The 24,043-nt window shown below is 34.2% G+C and overlaps 1 long non-coding RNA gene across 1 annotated transcript in view; it reads right to left on the bottom strand.

Annotated features, from left to right (window-relative positions):
• The window catches only part of LOC145286419 (uncharacterized), a 38,715-nt gene extending 15,931 nt beyond the window's left edge, over positions 1 to 22,784 (bottom strand). The window contains exons 1-2 of the long non-coding RNA XR_013869156.1: positions 22,654 to 22,784; positions 19,122 to 19,609 (exon numbers count right to left, since the gene is read on the bottom strand). This is a non-coding gene — a long non-coding RNA (uncharacterized LOC145286419). The remainder of the gene's footprint in view (positions 1 to 19,121; positions 19,610 to 22,653) is intronic.
• Between the last annotated feature and the right edge of the window lie 1,259 nt (positions 22,785 to 24,043).

Here is a 24,043-nt window from a genome sequence, read left to right as displayed (position 1 = left end):
TGGCTGTGGAAATAATTTATATATATATATATATATATATATATATATATATATATCACATAATAATAAAATGTTAAATAATAAGGACAATAAAAGAAAATAATAGCAAAATTCATTAAAAAGTGAATAACATAACAACGGCAAAAACAACACCAAGAACAAAAATGTAATTACTAGAAATAGAAAGACTTGCAGTGAACTAAAAATTTGTAACTGTAGAACCTACAAAAAGTATACCTAATATTAGGTAGGAATAATCTCCGTAGTTTTTAAAAGAAGGTATTACGACCACTGAAGTACATTAAAAAAAAATCCGATAACATCAGCATTAGTGAACGACTACTGGGAGCTCAAGAAAATGGGACTATTGCCAGAGGAAGAGTGGAAAATAGTACAGATGGCCAGCACATGAAGAAACTTAGACGACTTGTATAGACTATGTATGAATGAGAAATTAGCGATCCTAAACTTTAAAGAACACTCAAAATTTATTAAACTGCAAGGTTAAAATAGCAAGCGTACGCATACACAAAATAAATTTTACCATAGGATAACAACACAATAAAAAATATGAATAAATAATAACAACAACAATTTTAAAAAAGTGGCAATCGTAACTACTAATAAGTAATCAAAAAGAAATATTAATAAATAAATACATAAACCAATAAACTAAATAAACTTGTATAAAATAAAATGTGAAATATCCAGATTAAGGTCAGTTCCCAACACAGAAAAGAGAAACCGGATCCCCGCCCAAAATACGAAGAAACATGTGAATCGGAGTTACAAATGACCCTCGTCAGGTAAACGAGCGCTCATTGGCTACGATAAATGGGTGTGTGAATAACAATAAAATCTGATTGGTTGACTAGCAACCCATTACCACGGGAACATATAAAAACACAAAGTAACACCGATTCTATGCAATAGATCAAGCGCGGGAGATTGCCATATTTTCAAACACGGTAAACAGACTGTTGAGATGGTGTACTAATTGCTTCCTTATGTACAGATAGTTAAATTAAAACCATTATGTGCAATACTATCAGAAACATTTAAGTCACACTAGATGAAATTATATGTAAAGCCCAAAAAGGTGAATTTATTAGTGCTGCAAAACATAAAATCACAAAGGCCAGTAAATGCAGGGCAGTTTTTCCATGTGTGATAACGTTCTACTATACAGCGAGAGGGTTGTCATACCAAAATATTAAAATAGTAATATCTGCTTTTAAAATCAAAGATAACATCCCGAGATTAAAATAAAGAAGTGAATTGCAAGTCAACTGGAATTTTGTTTGATAAAATCATCATCATCATCGGCTGGTAAAAACGGAAAGGAGAATAATAAAGAATCTGATTGGCTAACTAGCAAACTTAATATTTCATGTATTTATATTTAAAAAAAAACACGCGGTAATATCAATTTCATGCATTAGTCTAACGAATCCTAATTATATATTTTCATAACTTACAACCTACCTCTACGTATGTGTTGAGCATTTTGAAGTAAATAATTAAACCGATGCATAAAATATTATATTTTATTAAATTATATGCGGATACACAAAAATAATAATATAAATATATATTTATATTTAAAAGAGCCTTTGTCTGCCTGTCTGTTTGTCTGTCTGTCTGTCTGTCTGTGTGAGGAACGGTCCCTACCAAATTATTCTGCCGATTTTTAGTCCACAGACTTTAAATGGAAATTCGGATCTGTGTAACAGATTCGATTTGGCATTTATCCGGTAAGATTAGCTGCTAAGGAGTCAAAGTTTATAAAATTTGAACTTAGTAGGTATAAATCAACTTAAAGTGCTTCTATATGCATGCGCAAACATACATTCATACGTTAATGTCGGTTAATTTTTAGAGTTCTTATATCCACTGTTGGTTGCCCAGATGGCAAGGAATAATGCTGAAGCGTTAGATGTTTTGATTTCGATTTTTTGCTGATGGTATCCAAGATATTTACTTATATTTAATTTTTTTAAATCACTGCTATATGTTGGATATGATATAATAACCAATAGAGTGTTGACTCTATGATAATAGATATGAAATCTACATAAATCAACATACCATATTTAAGCATAGTTTACGACTGGGCAATACTGGCCAATCACTACTATATATTAGGTACAATATGATAATCAATAGAGAATTGATTTTGTATTAAATACAAAATTTATATAAACTAAGATATCGCTTAAGCGTATTTCGTGACCGGGCAACGCTAGGTGGCTTGCTAGTATATATATATATATATACATATATATATATATATATATATATATATATATATATATATATATATATATATATATATATATAAGAAAAAGAAAATTAAAACTGTAAGTTGAAGTTTACAATCATATTTATTGTTCGACTGAATACTCCAAAAAAAAGTCATTTTTTTCTTATTGTTTTTTTGGAATATTCAGTCCAACAATAAATTTGGTTGTAAATTTCAGCTTACGAGGAGCGGCGTGCAATAAGTAATGCCCCTGACCCACTTCCCATAACAGTAGAGCAACGAAACTTGGCACAACAGTTATTAGTCTTTCTCGACATAGGAACCACCCAGAGTTATGCATTTCTACCATCGTTTGATGCAGCTTGGAGGCCGTTTTTATAGAACACCCCAGGTTGGTCCTCCAACTACGACGTGACTTCAGAAATCAAGACTGCATCATCTGGGAACGCTTTCCTTTCAAAAACAACTTCATGGCTGGGAAGAGGTGAAAGTCAGAGGGTGCAAGGTCAGAAGAGAATGGAAGATTGGGGAAGAATTTCATAACCACACGCCCGTGCTTCTGATCTGGCGACATGCGAGTTGTGGAGCGTTGTCCTGCAGGAGGAGGGTACCTTTGCTGATCTTGCCTCGCCTCTTGATTTTGATAGCTTCCCTTAATTTCCTCAAAAGTGAAACATAATAGGTTCCTGTAATTGTGGTACCCTTTGCCAGGAAATCTGTCATCACTACTCCGTCCTGGTCCCAGAAGACTGTGAGCACCCTTGCCTTCTTTGGAGGTGGTGAGTCCAAATGCTTCCACTGCATTGACTCAGCTTTCGTCTCTGGATCATAGTGATGGACTCAGGTTTCATCCTGTGTAATCAGTCTTTTGAAAAACATTGACTCATCGTCTTGGCACATCTCCAAATTAATCATTGAGCATTCGACGCGTTCTCGTTTCTGGAATGGTGTGAACAATCTGGAAATCCATCTGGCAGACACCTTATGCATATGTAAATGGTCCTGAATGATAGTTTCCACAGACCCTGTACTAATCTTGACATCTTGGGCTATTTGGCAAATAGTAATGCGCCGATCTTCCAAAATGGCAGCCTCAACTTGACGGACAGATGCCTCATCAATGGCAGAAGGAGGGGGGCACCAGGTCTGGAAGCTGTTTCCACAGACTTCTGGCCATGTTTAAATTCACTATGCCAGCGTTTTACAAGGTCATATGATGGGGCATTATCACCATAAGTTTCTTTTATGAGTCTCCTGTGGTGTGCGTCCTTTCAAATACAAAAACTGGATCACTGCTCGACATTCACCAGGCTCCATTTCACACCTGACTCAGTTCAAACACCTGTAAAACAGAAACCACAATTAGTTCAGAGCTGTAATTTGCCACATAACCCGTAGAGATATAAATCATTGCACATGCAAAATTTCAGCAAGATCAGACAATTGGAAGTGGGTCAGGGGCATTACTTATTGCACGCCCCTCGTACAGTTTTAATTTTCTTTCTCTTATAATAAGCTCTACTCTCTATTGTATATTGAGCTTTTTTATTTGGTTGGGATTATTGGTATTTATATTAGATTAAAATTTACCATCGCTTGTATCAGGTAAACACTGCATCTTTTTTATTTCATTATTATTATTATATATATATATATATATATATATATATATATATATATATATATATATATATATATATATATATATATATATATATATGGAGAGAGAAAGAGAGATGGGAGAGGGAGTGAGAGAGAGGAGGAACAGAAGAAAGGTGAAAGAAGAGAAATCCAGATATTTATATACGCAGATATATAGATACACATACATAAAAAAATAGATATCAATGCACGTAACAGAACTAAAAAAAGGTTCAGCTAGCGATTATTAAAAGACAAAACAACCGTCGAAGAATGACTTGTCGCACACCGCCTACATCCGGTTTCGTTGTTTGTCATAAAATGCCATTGGTGTGCACAATGGCGGACGGGATTTCGTCCTATTCAATGGTTTTCTTCATTTCAATAAGAACAAGCAAACTCCAGAGAAATCTTTCCGCTCTATTTCATTCTAACTACCTCCGTTGAACATTATTTACTTGCAGGCATAAATAACTCCTTTTCAAACATTGTCAACAAATGGTACACACACACACACACACACACACACACACACACACACACACACACATGTAATGTATATACAGTGACGCTAAAAAGAAAGTCCGCCATTATTATTTTTCCAAAACCGCAAATTTAAGCGAAATTAAAATGTAACTGTTTAAACAACCTATACCTCATTTGATCCGCCTTTTACTCCTCTATAATTTTTCTGTTCATATTTGACTTTTAATTGAAGTATCCTAGTGTTCACGTCAATTTAAAAAAATAACTTCAAATGGAGAAGGCAAAAAGAAAGTCCGCAGCAACAGATGAGCTTAAAACCAGCTTAAAGTATTTACCTTTTAGGCACAAAGCATCTCTAATCGTAATTATTGTCGTTCTAGGTTATACAGCGTAATATTTTGTCCATATGCCTCGACTTTCTCTTAGTAATCATCAGGAATTCATTAATCTCGACCTTTCTGGTTTATTCAATCAAGAAATCGGCCGCAGATTGAAATGTTATGAGAAAACGGTACGAATGACTGTGCAAAAGCACCAAAACGCCGTAATTGTTTGTGATGCTCATAAATCTAGTCGTTCTAGAGTTACTTCTTACAGGGAAGACAATGCTTTCAAGATCCGCAACCTCAGAAGCAGATTTGAAACGGTTCCCCAAATCTAATAATAGTGTAATGATTTTTGTAAAGAACAGAAAGTGTCGTCTTGACTTCATCAGATGTCATGCAGATCATGATTCTTCATATTAGTCGAAAGTGATATTTAGCGACGAAAGCAACTTCAATAGGTTAGGCAGTGATGGTATGCAGTACGCCCATCGAAGGAAGAACGAAGAATTTAATCCCAGGTGCAGGGTATAGGGAGAGGGAGGTGGAGAGAGGATGGTAAAGAAAAAAGAGAGGGGGTAAGTCGACTTATAGCGACTACAAAAAATTTAAATGGAACCTTGTACGTGTCAAACACATGACACCTACAAAACCCTCTCTCTCTCTCTCTCTCTCTCTCTCTCTCTCTCTCTCTCTCTCTCTCTCTCTCTCTCTCTTTCTCTCTTTCTCTCTCTCTCTCTCTCTCATCTACTTCATAGACATGGCTGAACAAGCAAAAAGCAGTCAAAATTTAAAACCTAAAAATTGAAACTCCTCCCACCCCTCCTCACCTTACTCTCCCCCTCTCTTTTTTCTTTACCATCCTATCTCCACCTCCCTCTCCCTATATCTAAATATCTCCACCCACGGCTACCTGAATCTGCTACCCCCCCACACACACACACAATACAATCTAATGTATTTTAACCTTCAAAACTGAAATATTGTCGATACCCGTCTCCCTCCCCCTTATTATCTCCTACCCCCCCCCCCGTTTTTTTTTTCTTTTTTCTTCTTTTTTTTCTCGTATTTCTTCTAAAACATTTCTTCCAAATACTAACAACCATTTCTGCACGATCTGACGAGGCTGTTGGATCGTAAACATGGTTCAACATCCGAAACATATGTAACCAAACAGATAAAACGGTAATATATATATATATATATATATATATATATATATATATACAAAACTTCTAGCCTTGATAGAGGGGAGACTAAAACTTGCTTCTGTGGTTTCAAATGATCTGAAATAACAGCAAATAGAGACTTGATTCCAAATATTTCTCATATGTTATATCTCTCCTCTTTTGGAAATAGGGTATGATTACGAATATCTCCAGTATCAAATAATACAATATTTCAGTTTTTAAGGTTTTGAAGTTTACTTCATGTATGAAAACCAAAGAGTGGAGATGTAACACATGAGAAATATTTGGAATTAAGTCTCTCCTTGCTGTTATTTCAGATCCTTTGAAATAATAGCAGCAAGTTTTAGTCTCCCCTCCATCAAAGCAAGAGGTTTGGGGTAAATAGCAGATATTTTGTAATTCATATGCAAAACTGGGAAAACAAGTGACTACCATTGTAACATTTTATGGCTGTAAAAACGTGCCAGAAATAGGTTCTAAATGAAGGACGATCCCGTTACTGTACGACCTTAAAAGAAAATATCACATAGCCCACTACACAATTCGGGTCATTACCTTTCCAACGAGCCCTCATTTGTTCGATTTTGCTACAATAGTCGCTGATATTTGGAACTTATAAAATTGCCAAAATCTGTTATATATATATATATATATATATATATATATATATATATATAAGTGAACGTATCTGTCTGTGTGCCTGTGTGTGTGTCTGTCTGTCTGTGTACATTTCCCTACGCAATAACTCTGTCAATTTTCACTCTACAGATTCGAAATTTGATATACAGAGTACTGAGATTTGGGAAAATCGATGTGATTGGTTTGCGACCAGAAATTTCGCTGTTAAGGGGTCAAAGTTCAACGATTTGACCTTTGAGAACTCTACCAAACTCCTCCGACAATTTTAGATATAGATTCATTGGACATGGATCTAGCTTAATAACTTGATTTGAGCCCAAAACAATGAATTTTAAAGGGTCATAATAATGGTCAAAGTTTAAAAAATTAACTCGTTTTTTTTGTTGTTGTTTTTGCTCAGCATACACCTCCAAACACCCGAGCAACGCCGGTCTGAAATGCTAGTATAATTATAAAACAAATTACCTTGTAACGATGTATGTAACCAACTTTCCGGTTTACGACATCCGGTTGTGCATGCGCGCATAACCTGCGCACTGAAATATTAACGTTATTATTTCAAAATTATTATTTACCATGGGAAGAGTGGGGTTTAAAATAACTTAAACTTAATACAGAAATGAACGATGTAAAAAAAAAACAGACAGTATTAACAATTGTTTATTTGGATAATTTAAACGCGAAAAAAGAAATAAAAGAACAATTGGGGCGCTGAAATATTAACGTTATTATTTCGAAATTATTATTTAACATTGGAAGAGTGGGGTTTAAAATAACTTAAACGTAATACAGAAATGACCGATGTAAAAAAAAAAAGCAGATATATCAAAATTTGAATTTAACTATAATAAGTATTATGGTATCTGTTCAGTGCACATTTACCTATAAGTATGGCCAACCACTTATAATTCAGTAACTGTAATTTTTTTTTTCAAAAATAATCAATTCTAATAAACAGAACGACTCATAGAAATCTATCTATATTATTTTTTCATTTTAATATACTTTCATAGAAATGTTTTTGTTATGTAAAAAAAAACTATTTTCTTTACGTCACATGTGTCACGCTCATACATGAATTCCATAGCTAATATAACATACTGACCCAACGAGTCACGGGTAGTCTAGTATATATATATATATATATATATATATATATATATATATATATATATATATATATATATATATATATATATACTCGTAGCCAAATTGAATATTGAAACGCTAATATCTTTGGTTTCATGAAAAGAAATAAAGACGCTTCCTAACTGTGCATCGAAGGGAGACTATAACACTTAGTACACTGTACCTTATAATAAGAAAGGTCCATGTAAAATTTCTTGTGTAAATATGGTTTTGTTGTGATGAATCCTTTTAATACTTTATTAATCCTTCACTGTGCATCAAACAGATGCCATAATACTAAATTCACTTCTCCTTATACAAAAGGTTCATACAAACTTACAGTTAGTACGGAGCCTGTAGTTATATATAAGATTGAAAGTGTCTGTCTGTCTGTCTGTCTGTCTATCTGTGTCTGTCTGTGTACATTTCCTTACACAATAACTCTGTCAATTTTCAGTCTACAGACTCGAAATTTGATATACAGGGTACTGAGATTTGGGAAAATCTTTGTAATCCGTTTTCGGACAGAAATTTGGCTGATAAGGGGCCAAAATTCAATGATTTGACCTTTGAGAACTCTACCAAACTCCTCCGACAATTTTGGGTCTAAACAATTGAAATTTTATATATTGTTTTTTTGGATATGGATCTAACTTCATAACTTGATTTGAGCCAAATACAATAAATGTTAAGGGGTTATAATAGGGGTCAAAGTTTTTTTTTAAAAATGACCTCTGCGGTCTCAGACAATTTCTGGTCTAAACATTTGAAATTTTACATAAAGGGTATCCAGAGATAGGACAAGCTTTTTAATCGGTTTCGGTCGGAAATTTGAGCTACCAATATATAAATGTATGTATGTACGTTTGCATGTCTGCCTAAAACTTTCGACAGAGGCGACAAATTTCCACAAGATCAGTATCGTTTGGAAGCTCGACCCTTCAGACGACAAATACTGGAAAATTGACTAAAACATTAATTTCTTCACCCTCAACTGGGCACTTTTCTATAGAGAGGGGTCACTTTTTTCGCCGATATTTTCGAAAGTCATACCCTCTTTTCGATTGTCTAGCCTTAATTTAAACCTATGTCACTTCCGGTTTGGCAGTGGTCGTAACAGCAAAGACGTCACGTTTTCCCCGTTCTTTTCCTCCTTCGCGGTACGGGTTCGAGCCTGCCTTCCTACTACCATTTTTTTTTTTTTGCTCAACACACACCTCCAAACACCCGGGCAACGCCGAGCACCCATGCTAGTATATATATATATATATATATATATATATATATATATATATATATATATATATATATATATATTAGTGAAATTGTCTGTGTATGTGTGTGTGTGTGTGGCTGTGTGTGTGTGGCTGTGTGTGTACATTTCCCTACCAAACTACTCTGTCAATTTTCAGTCCATAGACTCGAGATTTAACATAAGGGTTATTAACATTTGGGAAAATCTTTTTAATTGGTTTTCGGTCAGAAATTTGGCTGTCAAGGGGTCAACGTTCAACGATTTGACCTTTGAAAGCTCTACCAAACTCCTCCGTCAATTTTGGGTCTAAACACTTGAAATTTTAGATGTATCTTACTTGGATATGGATCAAACTTTATAATTTTACTTGACCCCAGAACAATAAATGTTAAGGGAGCTAAATTGTGGTCAAAATTAAAAAAATAACTTCTGCGGTCTCTATCAAATTACTCAGCCAATATTTGGTTTAAACATTTGAAATTTTATATAAAGTGTATTCAGACATAGGGCAAGCGTTTTAATCGGTTTTTTGGCCGAAAATTTGGTGGCCAAGAGGTTAAAGTTCAAAGGATTTGACTTTTGCGGTCTCTAGCAAACTATTTAGCCAATTTTGGCTCTAAACATTTGAAATTTGACACAAAGGGTATGCAAACATGCAACAAGCTTATTTAATCAGTTTTTGCGGGAAAATTTGGTTGCCAGGAGGTCAAAGTTGAAAGAGTTGACCTATGCAGACTCTACCAAACTCCTAGGCCAATTTTGTGTCTAAACAATTGGAATTTTAGATATAGGTTACCAAATACTGTAGGAATACTAAAGTATTTTTAAAGGGGCTTGGTAATATATATATATATATATATATATATATATATATATATATATATATATATATATATATATATATATATATATATATATATATATATATATATATATATATATATATATATATATATACTTTAGTAATGGACACTGCCTGGGAAATATAAACTAAGAGGCAGGCAACTAGTGTTTATGCAACGTTGACGACTTCCGCTTGTTAAAACACTCTGGATTGTCTAATGTCTGTGCCCGAATTGAGTGTTTACTAGTTGTTAATTCTCTTCATGCCTGTGCAATTGTTTTGTGGCCATGAAGTAAAGGCTTAGTAAATGGAGTCAAACGTGACTTCGTGACTGGGTTCGAATCTCCCGGACGTCCCCTCCTATACTGATGTTTGCGTAAGTATTTGACACTAATATCTATAGGTATGAGAGAATATATATATATATATATATATATATATATATATATATATATATAAAATAAATGGATTTCTGCCTTTGGATTATTATGGACCATCTTCTTCCAATTACGGAATTTACTTGTACAAATGGAAATTCTTTTAACTTTCTTGAAGTTTTACATTTGGATTTTACCGTCACTGGATTTTTATCTTCCACCAGATTATCCATTCATGTGTAATCACCTTTTTCTTCGCCATATTCCCTCTGCTTCACTTTTTTTTGTTTTCAAGTAAGATCTTTGACTTACTTGTTGTTTCATCAAATACTTCTGCATGCAAAATCCGATCCTGCATTTTGCTAATTCTTACCCTCTGATGAGAAGGAAAGTATTTCTTCGAAACTCCGCGGATTAAGGACCATCCAATTATTAAGTGTTTCCTTTTCAGATTAAATATGTTTTTAACTAATTTCAAAGTGTTTTTTAACATATTTTATTAACTGTTTGCTCATATATATATATATATATATATATATATATATATATATATATATATATATATATATATATATTGTATAATATATACAGGAATTTACATTTATATCGGTAGTCGGTACCGACGGTTTCAAGCCCGGTAGTTGAGGACTGCTCTTAATGTCCGCCTCAGGCTCTCTTCAGCCGACTCTCATCTGTCTTTAACCGGAACCGGAACTCTATATATGCACACCATAATTGTTATTTATTTATTTATTTATTTATTTATTTTATCCTTTATATTTTTTTTATTTTATTTTTTTTTTGTATGCTACTTTAATAAGGTAATAAATTTGAAGCAATAAATTAAAAAGTATGGGATGATGCCTTCTATATTATTATGTTTCTTTAAGCACCCCCCCCCCCTATCATTCAGTTTAAGTCTCGTATAAAAACGTTTTAAAAGTTCATTTTGAAGTTATGTCTAATCTCGTTTAAAAGTCCTCAACTACCGGGCTTGAAACCGTCGGTACCGACTACCGATATAAATGTAAATTCCTGTATATATTATACAAAAAATATATTGCTCTTATTTCGAGAAAGGTTTTTCCCCTAATAATAGAGCACTGTATGGGATTTCTTTTTCTACAAAAAAGTACAAGGATATATATATATATATATATATATATATATATATATATATATATATATATATATATATATATATATATATATATATATATATAATGCTAGTTTCGATTAAATCCTGGCATCGTCATTTATAGTTTCGTAAACGCTTCTCTTTACTACGTACATAATTTCTACATTGCTCCTTTTTGTGGGTCGTCGCCTCCTTGCGTTGAGAAGCACTGGTTTCAATCATGTTACAATCGCTTTTGGCAATTCGAGCGTTTCCCTGATGAATCAGGGAGGTCTGGAGCTGATAACAGTGCTAACATTCAACAGCTGTTGGCATATTACCTATCGCAGTAAACAAGAATGCCAAGTTGACGTGGGTCATTATTCAAAGTGTGAAAATATTGAAACCTCTCTGATTATTTTTCCAAGATTCCATAGCCACTTTGATATGAAATATGCTCGCCTGTGACACGAGCTCGCACAAGGCTATCGAATGCAATCCGTGTGGGTTAATTGATTTAATTTACAAAAGTGCGTGTCGAAAGTAGTGCGGCGGGGGCCGATGTGAGCCTGCCCCAGGAATTGTGATTCCCAATTAAATACATTATATCCCACCCAAGTTAACAGTAATTCGCCTCCAAAGTCCAACCCTCCCTCTTTGTGATAGGCAATATGGTAGTGTCAGAATTCTGCCGTCTGGAACTTTGGTTTCTGGCAGGAGCACCCATATTGCATTATTCGGGCTACTATTCTCATCTGTACTGTTATTTTCACTTTGATCTTCTTCAAGTGTATCTTGTTGAACTCGGGAATCTTTCTATCGAAATCGGGAATTTTTCTGACGAACCCGGGAATCTGCATGGAATTTTGAACGAAACCCTTTATTAAATACACGGGGGTAGCATGTCCTCATTCCGTCTGCTATGTGTTAAGTAATTCGCAAGAGTGTTCTTAGTATCGCTTGCACTGAGGATTCAACCTTTAACTTCCAGGAAAGTGTCACTAAGAACTGGATTTTATTTAGTAGTTTATCCTTTGCGCCACGCGTTTTTGCAGACAAAACGTTGTGAGAATAACACTCCAGATGGGAACAATAATGCAAATAGTATGAATTATCAATCCTCATCTCCAAATTCAGAAACATAACATTGTGGTTTCTTTACAAAAGGTTTTTGTTTCCTTTTTGTGCGACGACATTGTCTGTTGTTAAAAAGAATATTATAGGACTTGGTGTTAACACACTCCTAAGATCAGCTTCTATATAGTACATATTCCCGACTAATTTGAGATGCAGCAAAATCACACCCCTTCACTATTGAGGTCCCTAGATGCTGAAAAGCCTTTTACTCTAATAATTTCTTACCTCGGACTGCTAGCCGTTGGGATCCTCCGTCTGTTTTCTGTTTATCTGAGTTTATTAACCTGCAGAAGTTTAAATGTAATGTGAACAGACATCTCGCTACTCAACTCCCCACAATTCTCTGTTAGACATGATCCCAAATAGTAGCCTCTTAAGTCCAAGTGGGAATAGGCTTTGCTTGGGGTGAAAAAGAGTAAAAACAAATATTCTTTAATTAGTGATGGGATGATTCCAATATTTTCCCCGATTCCGATACAATTACTGATTCCGATACTTTATAAATCTCTAAATATTTAATGAAAGAGTTATTTTCCCGATTTCTGTAAAAAAAAAAATTAATTAATAAATAAAAAGCATGTTAAATAATCAGATGTTTTCCTAAACGTAACATTGCACTTAGGAACATCTACAGATTTTAGGTTTATTAGTATTTTAAAATCAATAAATATTTATTATTTTATGATTATTACCAGCAATGGAAGATTTTGCTTGAAAAATAAATAAATAAAAAAGGCAATTAAAAGAATCGTTTTGGCATCGGAAAATAGGCACCAATTTTTTTCGATTTCGATACCGATTCCGATACCCCCCAAATCTTCCGATTCTTCCGATTCCCGATTCCGATTAATCGTCCCAACACTACTTTAAATGCAATCATATGTAAAGAAAATAAGATAAAAATCAATTTGCCTTTTCACTTGAGATTTAGGAATAGATGACAACCTGTTGAAAATTAATTCAGTTCTCTTAAAGAAACATTTGAATACAAATACTAAACGTTTGAACGGGAAATAAAACAATATCGCGAAACAACGATTCGTTATATTCAAATCCAAACTATTACGGAATTAAGAAACAATAACATATAATGGTTAATTAATAAAGCATCCTTTTTGAAAACGAATATGCAAATTAGTTAACCTTGTGAGTAATATCGCATATACATAACCAGTATTTAAACAATAATGGCGCGTCTCTTATGTAGAGTTGTTGTTTTTTTGTTTGTTTGTTTGTTTGTTTGTTTGTTTGTTTTTTTAATTTATTTCCACTTTTAACAAGGCATATCGTCACTTGGATGTAAGGGGCTACTATTTGGGACCAGAAACAAGATGTTGGTTTACGTTACATTTAAACTTCTGCGTATCGGTATAGTCATGGAAGCGGGTAACAGGAAGGGAATTCCAAAGCCTAGCTGTTCCAGAGAAGAAACTATTTTAGAGTAGGAAGCTTTCTGGCATTTAGGGACCTCAACGATGAAGGGGTGTGATTTTGTTGCTAGGTGGGTTTGTCTGGGGTATGTATATCGAAGGGGCACAAGTTCAATGAGTTCATCAGACCACATTTCATTAATTACCCTTGCCATGCTGAAATTAGTATAAATTCCAGAAATTAGGAAACTTAATCCAGTAGATGATGTGCTAGAAGGATTTTTTTTTTTTAAATTAACTACAAATACGTGTTCAGATATCTGGAGTCAAAATGTTAGATTACAATTATTTAGTCAAAATTGATGGATTGCAATTACCTCTTTCTGGATCTTGCGAAACCTCCCCCATTAAAAAAAAACATACGTTAAACTTCAATAAATCGCTAAACTTGAAAAATTTCATTTTTAATTGTAATTATTTTTTTACTGGATCATTTTTCGTAACTTTGAGAATTCATACTAATTTCGCCATGAAACGTAAGTATGTACTAATGTTTGCACCTGAAATACGTTCGTACGAAAGATTACAAATATAAACAAATATCTTGTCTCTTACATCCAAGTTGAAATACGCCTTGTTTAGTGTAAGAAATAGTAAAAAGTAAAAAAAATAAAAATAAAAAAATAGCCTCGATAGAATTCGAACCTGGTACGTCAAGCCAACAATTCGCGCTTGCAACCACTACAACACACCATATATAAGCATTGGAATATCCTTGCAGTTGTAGACGTGTGTTAATGATTAGGCAAGTCAATTGGCTTAACGAGTGAAAGTACGTACCTAAGCCCACCTGTTGCACCGGGTGACAACCTCCACAATTTCACCTCAACCCAACTCATTCCTCACCTCCACCCCTTCATTCAAATGCCAACGGGAGCGTCGATTAAGTGCAGTTGCCCTCAATGCCCTTAACCTCTCCTACCCCAAACCCTGTTCCTTAATCATCCTCCACCCACCCACTCAAACAAAGTGACTAATCCAATCAAAAACTCCGATCCTATTTATACCATCCGCTTGAAAGCGTAGGTGGGGAATGGGGATCGGGAAAAGAAGTTAAACGAGTGGGCGAGTGTGAGGGAGATAAGAATGTTGTCATACGTTTCTGATTAACATTTGCAGAAAATAGATTCTTACAAAATGGCGCTGTACATTGAACTAATACTTAACGGCTCTCTCACTCTTTGATTTGGATAAAGTATAGCAATGCTAGCGAATGGAATGTCTGTGGTGAGATTTAGTAATGTCCGAAATTCAAGACTAGTTTGTTTTGCTCAGATATAATAGTCTGCTTTTGTTTCCCCGGTAGATTCTTACAAAATCGATTATGTTTTTTTGTTGTTGTTGTTGTTTTTTAACTTAAAGTTCATCTCTTTGCAACTTCAATATGAACTTTTAATTTGAATTTCAACTTGTTTTGATTCGAATTTGACCTTTATTTAAAATGAAGTATTTTTATTTGGATGTTTTTTTATTTGAATTTCGTCGTATTTTAATTTTAATTTGTAAGTTTAAGTACTTTTTATTTGAATTTGAGTTTCTTTTCATTTTAATTTAGTTTTGTATAAAGTTCAGTTTTTAAATTTAATTTGAATTTCTTTTTTATATGAATTTAAACTTTTTAATTTGAATTTGAGTTTCTTTTAATTTAAATTTTGTTTTTATATAAATTTAAGCATTTTAATTTGAATTTGAACTCCTTTTAATTTGAATTTTTTATACAAATTTAACCTTTTTAATTTAAATTTGAGCATCTTTTAATTTGAAATTTAATTTTTTTGTATAAATTTAATCTTTTTAATTTAATTTTTAGCTTCTATTAATTTTAATTTGTTTTTTATGTGTAAATTTAATCTTTTTAATTTGAATTTTGATTTGAATTGTGTATTTATGTAAACTTACGCTTTATTTATTTGAATTTAAGCTTCTTTTAATTTGAATGTAAGCTTCTTTTGATCAAAACTTAAGCTTTTTTTTTAATTTTAATTTGAATTTTGTTTTATATAAAGTTAAGTTTCTTTGTAATTGGAATTTGATCTTCTTTTGATGTAAACTTAAGTTTTTTCAATTTGTAATTTAATTTTTTTTAATATAAAGTTATTCTTTTTAAATTTGAATCTGAGCTTCTTTTGATTAGTAGTTCGACTTTCCTTTATAATGGTGTCAAATTTCAAGATTTGTGACTATTTACGATAATAAAGGATCGCATTACATGTGTCAATGTGGAAAGTTTGCTGTTGTCATTGTGGTCACAATTCCGAGGTCATCCTTATTGAGATAACAATTAAATCTCTGTACACGTTGCACGTATGAAACCGCTTAATGAATAAACATATTTGTTCGGCGTTTCTTTACTTTTTGTTCACCCATACGATTGACTTCGTGTTCAGTCTGCTTCGCGGTCATGTTTAATTTTTTTTTATGGAAGTCGCTCTAGACAAGATGTGAAGCCATTTGATGTAAGGTGTTAAAAAAACTAAAGATGATTATCGCAATGACAGAGGATGCATATTGGCCTTAGTTTTTAGAAGACTATGATTATAGATAGAAAGAAAACTGTCAGCAGAAAAAGAGTTCCACAAGTCAGAAATTGTTGGGGAAAACCTACTGGGGAAAAAAAAAGATGTATTCTTGAACAGCAAATTAGTGACGGACACTAGATCAACGAGTCAAAACAAAGTGAAACAAGGTAAGTAGAGGATCAATCATCAGACACTTCTAGAGAACACATGCGATAATTGTACTCATAGAAGAGACTGAGACAAACAACATTGGATGTAAACAAATTCTTGTTGAACCCCTTAAATAATCAAATTCTACGTAACTAGCACCGTAAATACCAATCATTACGTCCACCTGACATTAATGTAACTCTCTCCCACGAGTCACTTTTGAACCTTGAGAAGTAGTGACTTGTTGGTAAAAAAAAATCACGTTTGTGAGAGAGGGGACTTACAGAAGAAGAAACGGTGGGAGAGACAACCAAATTACCAAGTTTCTGCACCTTATTAAAAACTGAAATGGGATAGAGATTCGTCTTATAGTAGATTTGTAGAGGTGGACGCGATCTATTCTTACTTCTGAAATTCAATTATTATATATATTCGTTTGAGTTCTTCCTCCTTACAAGAATATCATTGGTTGGTTACGCCATAAATACTCACCTGGAGCAGATGTCGCAAGGAACTAGCTTCGATCACGAATATTTTTTCGGTAAGGCGACTCACCAAATTATTACTCGTGACTGTAGCAATGCTTACTCAGTTATTTCAAACGAATATATCTCGTTTTAGGGATCCATCAGTGTATATATACTAGTTGATCTAGTAGTTATAGGAGCAACTGCACTCATAAAAAGGAATTTCACAAGTTACTTGGCAAATATTATTTGCGGACCAAGTACAAGGGAGATTCAAATAATTGCACTTAACGGGACGGTTAGAATCTTAAGAAGATCTCTCAGTTGGATTATATTAGATAGCAAATACCCGGTATTCGGTAGGATGCTCCATCCCCCAGCTTAAACAAAATTATAAGAAACTCGTGAAAAAAAAAGAGTAAAATGAAGTCCAAATAGATCCTGGATGTTGCTAAGAGCAACGAAAACTAAGCAGAAATGTCAGAGCCAAAGATATCAGCTGGCATGGTAAAATAAAAGCTGAATTGGTTCCAGAATTACAAAAAGCCTTGCGTAAACAAACTACCCAATTTCTGGCTTAAGCAACTAGCAGCACTTCATAGGCATTATAGTAGTTGCTTCACCAGACTATTGAGAGGTGAAGAGACCACACCAGCATGGTTATTAAAAGGTGATACAACCTTCATACTACAAAACGAGTGAAACACAATGACCTAATAAATACAAACCTATCTGTTGTCTCACTACGACCTATAAGTTCTTCACTGACTTGATTGCAAACAGCATCTACCAACGTCTCTCCTCTGAAGAACACCTAGAAAAAGAACAAGCAGGATCAAGAAGGAAGTGTTTAGGCGCCAAGGACCAGTTGTTGATTAATAAGACTATCCTTTAGTATTGTGGGAAGAGATAGAGGAATTTAAGTAGATATTTATTTGCTTCCCCACTGAGTAAATTAGGCACAGGGCCGTTTTTTTTTAATGTGGAGAGTGAGGGTAGGGGGACCAGTTTCCCCGAGAGGGAACTGGATAGTGACAATTGGTATGATTGACCGAAACGCATTGCTACAAGAGCAATGATCTGATATGTGGGGTTGCCTCCAAATATGGTCTTTAGTGCAGTATCTGCCGGAACAGATAAGGTGGAGGAATCTAAGTATAGTTTAGATTGATTACCAAAAGGCATATGATAATATACCCCACATTATTAGTAAAGATATGGTGAGAGTGTGTGAGGATGATAAACAGAAACTTGGTAATGGAGTGTGTCACGTGGTGAGTTAATTGCAAATTGAGGCAAATTAGGACCATTAAAATGGAATATTTGAAGGAAGAGAATAACAATCCCAAAACTGACGAATATCCTAGCACTTATTTTGTGTGGTTAAAATATATAAGGGAAAAAAGAGTCGCATTAAAACAAACGTTAACCCAGCTTTAGTATAATATCTTTCTTTTTACAAGGAGTCATAACTTATCAAGGCATGCAGGCTACTCGAGTATAAGAGTTAATGAATGTAAGGTGGTAGTGTAGTAATCGTTTATGATGTACGTATGGTAGAATTTGATTACTTAAGGGGACGGTTCAACAAGAACTTGTTTATAGTGGACCTGTAGTCGACCGGGAAGCAAGCCAGTGGAACAGTTTTCTACAGGCGGCCAGTTCTAGGAAAAAAAGCTATGTTTGTGGAATCTCCGTTTAGATTACGGTATAGGCAGAGAGTGGGGGAAATTGTTGATTTGTTTTTTGTGAAAGTCCAGCAAGGACGGGCATAGATTTGAGCTCGGATGAGCACTTGCCATGAAAATAATGATAGAGCTAGCAACGTCTCTTCTGTGGTAGGAAAGAAAAAAGGGCATCACCTACTATGTTTCGAAGCTGGCTTTGAACTCTATCAAGGCAGAATAGAGCGCGCCGAGTAGATTTATCAATTCGTGTTCCTATTTTGATGTGAAAAACAACGACTGGCTTGAATAGGTACTCTCATTCTTTATCCGCTTCATTTGCGATTCACTCTCCTCTTTACATCCACAATCGAGTTGGGTTTTCACATGAACGTGTTAACTCAATATTTTTTAACCAATGAAAATAGTTTGGAATTCCAAAACTAACAAATCTATGTCAAATTAATCCAACTTATAAAAATCAGACAAACCTGGTCAATGAAATCAGTTTTCTCCAGTTGGCACGTCCGAAGGACACAAAAACCTACGCGCACAACCTCCTCCATGCCTTTAACTGGAGGAGGGTAAAAGAAATAACATTTCAAGACTCATGTACAAGCTCCATCATTCTTGTGCACATCTACACACGCCACAAGAGTTCCATAAGTCTGCAGTTCTCAGAAAGAAGCTACTGGAATAATGTTGTATACTGGTGTATATAACGTGGGTGTATATAACGTGGGTGTATATAACGTCTCGTTTGTGTCCGTGTGGGTGAGGCAGTACATGTACACAACGTGCATACCTTTTGTCACCGTCGTCCAAAACGAGGTTTATCTTAAAGACTCCTTTAGATCAATGCATATGTAATCGTTCCTTCACCTTCAGCACGAATCTGTTCTGCTGCTATCCTGGTTGAAAAACCTCGCATCTTGCAGTACAAATCTTAAACTCGCAGCTTAATTTTATCAATTGCCATCTGGAATAGAAAGATAAAGATCACTATAACAATATAAATACAAAAAACAATTAAAAATTGTATAAAAATTCAATTACAAACTTTTGGGACAATCTAATATGTCTATGCACTTAAATTTACAGTATTTTCTTCTTAACAACTCCGGACAAAATTGGTTTCATAAACTTTTATTCTTCATTCCTTCAATTATTCTTAAAAAGATGCAATTTCACTGTCGTCGAACTCTTGAAGCACCCCCCCCACTCATATCCTGTAGATTACCTCATTCCATGTCCATCCCAGCCAAAGTCCAATACTCGACTGTCTCCCAACAAATTAAACTCAACGTCTATATTTAAAACTATCTTTTTAATGCATTATGTCACCACCTGATGGTTTTTACATAATTTTTTGTTATTATTCCAACATTCTAACTTGCCTCTTTATTCCAAATTCCTCTTTCAATTGAAAACATAATCATCACAATAAAATTCCATTCTATAAAATTAACATTCCTGTTACATTTCTAACATAAATATTTTATCTTAAAAATACCTTTCGGCTGGATACATATTTTCTAAACATTCTACAATTCTATTTTACAAACATTAACAACGATCATAATAATAATCGTTCAGGTTACTTAGCATCCCTCGGCAGTGCTCTGTATAACAATAGGAATCTGTATTATAATGAGGTTTCCAAACAACAAACAGTATTTTGTTTGGTTAAAATATATAGAAAAAGAGCTTTATGGAAACACACGTTGATTATATCGAAACAAATGTTGATTAAGTCAGCTTTAGGTTTGCCACTTTGTGTTCCTGTTTTGAAATAGGGAATTTAAGAATAATAATTATCCGCATCCTGTCGAGGCTTATGGTTCAATCGGACTTGGATAGCTACACAAAGCGTGACACCTTTTGTTGGGACGTATTCTGGGCCTTTTATTCGTTTATGTTGACCTGCAATAAATAATATGTATTATTCCCGCCGAATCTTATTTATGCTTAAATCTGACTCACAAAGCTAAACAAAGTTTCACACTTTTGTTCAAGAAAGAACGGTTTCAATGATGTTGACTCGACATAGGTGTAAAAAAATCAACAAAAATCTGCATTCTATAAATATTCCGGGAATGGAGGAGGGGAGGAGAGGTGATTCCCCTTTTTTTTCTGAAGCATGCAGAAGGGATATGCGGAGTTGAAAAATCTCTTCTTTTTCACCTTTGTCTTTCCTTCTTTTTCTTCTTCTTCTTCTTATTATTATTATTATTATTATTAGTAGTAGTAGTAGTAGTAGTAGTAGTAGTAGTAGTAGTAGTAGTTCTCGCACAGGTCATCATCAGGGATTACTCACTGACAACAACCGGTGGTGTTCCCTAGAGTCTGCGTGACAACAAGTCTCCCCAGATTTCCAATACTCTCCATCTCTTTGATAATCTGTGCAAATGATTTCGCGTTATCCCAACAGTCGCTTGCCATTGATTTCTTGCTGGCAAGAACCATTTGTCTTCACTGGAGTTTAATGGCGAGAACCCCCCCCCCCTTAAAAGTCTAAGTCTTCTTTTCATTCATCCAGTGTGATCTGGTTAGTGATTTCCCTTTTCGGTTTCTCTCCTCAGTCTGTCATTCTCCTATATAGACTCTTTTACGACTATTTGGTGTAGCGCAAGTTGATGTCGATACGACCATATTGTTTTTTTTGGGGGGGGCGTAGTTAATTTACAATTTTGCGGTTTCAGTTTTTTTGGTTCGCTGTGGTGTTCCTCTGTATTTTTTTTTTAATACTTCTATTTCAATTTCTATCTGACCGGTTAGCGTTTGTAGTTCATATGGGTTAGTTTCCGTATTCAAGGATTTTCCATAAAATTTCAGCCGTTTTCAGCATTATCATCTGTATTATTATTATTATTATTATTATTATTATTATTGCTGTTGTTGTTGTTGTTGTTGTTGTTGTTGTTGTTGGTGGTGGTGGTGGTGGTGGTGGTGGTGGTGGTGGTGGTGGTGGTGGTGGTGGTGGTGCTGGTGCTGGTGATGATGCTATTGTTATTCCATTAAATTCACATTGTTGTGATGTTTAACATCAAAACTAGTGAGGATAGTCAAAAAGTCAATTGGATGGAAAGTACTTGGCGTAGGATGTTTGCTGAACCAAGTAAAACTGACTTTTGGAGTACGGTGATCTTGTACCTTTATACCAAGGACAGAAATTGGGATTCTTCGACAAGTATCTCGTATGTGACGGATTTGTTTATATTTATTAAGGTATGAATATGTTTAAATGTGTGCATCGTCGTCGTCGTCGTCGTCGTCGTCGAGGATACTCGGCGTTTGTAACGGTTTCGCCTTTTGAATTTATACCAAGGACATAAACAGGGATTCCTCGACGAGTATATCGTATGTCATGGATTTGTTTAAAAAAATAAATAAACTTCGCAATTCCCTTGACTAGAGTAGGAGTCTTTCAAGAAAATAAAAAAATCATCATCATCATCATCATCATCATCATCATCATTTACCGTCTTCTTCGCATTTTCCTTTTTTTTTCTTCAGCTTTACTTTTTTTTTCTCCTTTTCCTTCTTATTCCTCACCTTTTTTCTTCTTTTTCGTCTCTTCATTTTTTTTTCACTTTCTTCATTCTCTTCTTCTTCACCCTCTTACTTTTATTTATTTTTTCACCTTCTTTACGTTTTTTCCTTCACCTTATTCTTCATTTTTTCTTTTCTTTTCTTTTTCTTCTTCACAATATTCCTCTTTTTCGTCTTCTTCATTTTCTTTATCTTCTTCTTTTGGCTTTCCGATCACTCCTCCCTTTCTTACATATTCTTTTTCTTTTTCTTACTTCCCGCTCCTGGTTTGTCAACGAACCCCATTATTGTCATTAATCCAATGTTGTTATTTTATTGCCTGTTCGTGGAAAACCCGGCCACTAACAAACAATATAAAAAAATGTCAACAAACAAACGAAATACTACAGTAAAACGCTGTCAAAAAAAAAACGGTTAATTATTATTAATTGTACATCCGATATTCAAGGTAACACCCACCCGACAACTTACCCGCAGGAGATTCTATAACGCGCCATCAGCCCATCCACCTCCGCAATCACCACTGCCGACGACGAAAATGGCTACAGTAAACTCATAACTATACTTTACAAGATGGCTGCTGCTGCAAAATAGTCATTTAATATGTACTTTCGGCCTTCTATTGAACTGACCTTTGTTAAAAAAAACTATTTCCGGTTGGAAGTGAGGCATTTCCAGTTACAAAATAGTTTAGATTTTTCTAGTTCAACACGATTTAACCAAACGAAAAATAAAAATCTATCTATATTTATCTATATAAATAAACTGAAATTTTGCAATGCTTTCAGATTACAGATTGTATAATGGTGTAAATTTAAAGTGCAGTTAAATATTAGTATCAATATGTATAAGACAATCCCAACCAAATAAAAAGACTCAATATACAAGATAAGGCACTAGTACACATGAAAATTTTGAATTAAATTCTGTAAATTAAGCAATTTCCAACAAATTTGTTATTCAACAAGGAATCCAAAACTTTTTAAAGTTTTTTTTTTTTTCTTAATCCATGGATTTTCAATAAATGGCTCATCTCATCAGAGGAAATGTTTTTAGCAAACCAATATTTATAGGTAATCATAAATTTTGCTATTTAGCACATAGACCGAAAACTAAAAAGCTTGCATGAAAAGTCTAAAAGAAGCCAAGATTAAAAAATGATATTCCATGGTGCAGTTAGGTTCAATGGAGAAAAATAGAGGCACAGTTGTAAGATCCAGAACAATGAAGAAAGGTATAATTCAGACCAAATGGAAAGTTCTTTAATGTCCAAATTAAATGCATATTATGTAATTCATAAAGCGCGATAAGGTAAAATCCATTGCAAATTGTAATATTTCCACAAACGTACTGTACGAAAAGCTTGTTAGATAATGTTTACTGAAAATTTCTGATACAATCATTATGTTTAAAATTAATATATTAAAAAGACAACCGACAATTCAACGAATGAAAAGTCACCAAATAATAAGTGCCACGTACTTGTTTTCCGTAGAAATCCCAGGGTCAAATCCTGAGTCACAGACACCAAATATAACGTGATACGAAGCCTTTATCAATGGAAGTTAGCATTATCTATAGCGTTACATAACGATATAATGAACAGCTGCCATAGTTGAATAGGGAGAGTAAAATGTTGCGAAAAATCAAAATGTATTTAAGAATTCGGGCATGAGAAGGAAGAAATGAAAGACAGTAACTTTTTTAATGATGAAGATGCTTAGTCAGAGTATCCCATGAACTGCATATAATTCTCGAGAGGTGGTTATTTCTGGTTTGAGAACCCTTGAAAGAAAATTACTATTTTTAATAATTAGAGAGTAGGGTTGAACTCTATTTTGTGAACCTGTGTATGAAACCA

Source organism: Euprymna scolopes, chromosome 10 (assembly GCF_053919585.1).
Source record: "Euprymna scolopes isolate OS-2025 chromosome 10, ASM5391958v1, whole genome shotgun sequence".
Classification (NCBI taxonomy): Eukaryota; Metazoa; Mollusca; class Cephalopoda; order Sepiida; family Sepiolidae; genus Euprymna; species Euprymna scolopes.
The sequence above is the reverse complement of the archived record's forward strand: the minus strand, read 5'-3'. Positions and strand labels throughout refer to the sequence as shown.